General features: G+C 47.4%; 1 non-coding gene across 1 annotated transcript; it reads right to left on the reverse strand.

The window, feature by feature from the left end:
- Positions 1-1,906: 1,906 nt before the first annotated feature.
- TRNAV-UAC lies at positions 1,907-1,979 on the reverse strand. Its single transcript has one exon. It is a non-coding gene; the product is annotated as a tRNA-Val (tRNA).
- Positions 1,980-2,513: the final 534 nt, after the last annotated feature.

Raw genomic sequence — 2,513 nt, forward strand, 5'->3', positions numbered from 1 at the left:
TAACTTGAGCACTGGCCTCATTAAGCATCTTATTCCATTTAGTTCTTAGGGATTTGGCTGAGCCCTACTAAGTTAACCCACACAGTTACCTGCCTCAACAAGGAAGTCTCAGAGAAGAAGCTAATGTCAACTGACGTTGCTGTGTAGCAAAGGAAGATACTGGTATTTTATGCTACCTTTAAATTTAAGGGAAGCAGTGGAGGGCAATAGAAACTACAATCAGAAGACCCAGATCTTAATCCTTTCTTTGCCATCATCTTCTAGCGGGTGACCTTGAGCAATTTCCTGCTAACCAAGCATTGACATTGTCAAATTCTATAAAAGGGACATGGATTCCCTTTTTAGAAAGCAACTTGGTCTCCCGTTCAGACCCACTCACTCGGGAAAATACTCAGTTTGAGAGGGGGGACACAGTTACACACAAAAAGGTACCTTGCTGTGTTATTTATCATAACAAAAAATAGGAACCGATCTACATGGCCAAGATTAGGGGGTTCAGTGTTGAGCGTAGAGTTAAGAGCACAGACTCCCGTGCCAGACTGAGTGCAAATGTCAGCTCAACCACTTGTTATGTGACCTTAGGCAAGTCACTTGAGGTCTCTATGCCTCAACTTTCTCATCTATAAGATGATGATAACAATGTCTACTTTATCATAGAGTTAGAGGTTCAAATGGGACGATTACGTATATACTTAAAGCAGTGCTAGACATAATTCATTATTACACAGCCATTAATAATAAAGTCGATGGGTAAAAATGGGAGTTGTTTAACGAGTACAGAGTTTCAGTTTTGCAAGATAAAAAAGTCCTGGAGATCTTTTTCACAACAATGTGAATATACTTAACATTACTGAACTGTACACTTAAAAATGGTCATAATGATAAAAAAATTAAGTTAATGAAGCGATGGTGATAACAGGGACAATCATGTGTTATACTCTTGACTCAGAAAAGGACGCAAATTTACACAGTGTATGAGCAAAACAATGTGGAAAAATGCAGGGAGAAACACTGAGTTTCCCCTTCCCTTTTTCGTTTTTGGCCGCCACTATTCCACCGCAGCCCCCAGGGTCCCAGATACCTTTCCTTCATTCCTCTTGTCAAAGATGAAAAAGGCCAATACAAAAGGATGACAATGACCCCCCACCCCCAAACGAAACTGTCATGGACTCTAAAGAGGAACAAACAGGAGCTAGAGAAACGTTGTCATTTACTCAGCATTTATTGGGGGTCCAGAAGCCTGACATTTATTCTATACTGTGTATGGATTCGTCATTGCACAGACGAAGGTCACATTCCACAAACCCTACTGCCGAATTAAAAAGAAAAGGACTTTTTTCCCCCTGCTCTGCATTTCAGAGTTTAATGAAACATTAACCCTTTAATAATAATAATAATAATAATAAACCTGTAATAATTCAACTGCAGCCTAAGCGCTTTTGCATTGCCATATTTCAGTTGGAGGCTTTGTGGGGCAGGTCTGTCCTGGCTTTGCAGGAAAAGGACTTCGCCAGGTGATCTTGCTTCCCAGGGGCTCCGGATTTTCCGAGGCTGCCTCGGCCCCGGCGAGGCGGGGACGTCCCGGCGACTACGGGCGAGGCGGGGACGTCCCGGCGACTACGCCACGGCCGGGGTCCCACCTCTGGGGTTTCTCAGAAGGCGGGGATGGGAGGAGAGGGTATTTGTCATTATGCTTCTGCGATAAAGCATGCCCCCTTGTTCCCCAAAAATAAAAAAATAAGAAAAAAAATTAATGTCCCCTATGGAAAAGTAAAATAATTATTATTTTTAAAGGGAAAGAAAAGAACTTTGTCTTGCTTTTCGCTTTTTCACCTGGGCACTCAAAGGATATTAAAAGTCGAAGAGGAAAAAAAAAAAAAAAAAAAAAAAGAAACGCTTCCACTCGTGGTTCCACTGGGGCTCGAACCCAGGACCTTCTGCGTGTAAAGCAGACGTGATAACCACTACACTATGGAACCTTCGCGTTGGACCGGTGGCATCATTAGCTTATTCATAGTCTCACATCAGAAACCACGCCTCTGCTGAAACCCCTCCCCATCTCGGTAGCTCCACCCCCCGCCGCGGCTCCGCCCCGCTTGTAAGATAAGGTGTTCGCGGCCGAGTCCCGCGCTCCGGTTGCGGCGTTTGGGCAGTTCGGGCAGCCTGCCCGCCACATTCGTCGCCTCTGTGACCAGGGCGAGGCCAGGGCTGGGATTACTCTCCTGAGAGCCGCCCCGCTAATCACCCGTCCCAAACTTTCTCTCAGCTGAGACGTCGGCGGGACCGCCCAGCGGGCGGAAGCGGACCAGGCTGCGGGCCCGGCAGCTTCTGGCAGCTTCCCTCAGCTCAGGAGGGACGCGTGCTCTCCCCGTTTCCCCCCCGGGCGCGCTGAGTCGCTTCCGGCAGCACTGGGGACCTTGAGTCCGGAGCAGGGCGGACGGGAGCATCACTTGGAACCAAAGCTTCCGGCAGCACGCGGTTTGGGGGTGGGCTGGGGGTCATTGTCATAGCGG

This window comes from Leopardus geoffroyi, chromosome X, assembly GCF_018350155.1.
Source record: "Leopardus geoffroyi isolate Oge1 chromosome X, O.geoffroyi_Oge1_pat1.0, whole genome shotgun sequence".
NCBI classification, from domain to species: domain Eukaryota; kingdom Metazoa; phylum Chordata; class Mammalia; order Carnivora; family Felidae; genus Leopardus; species Leopardus geoffroyi.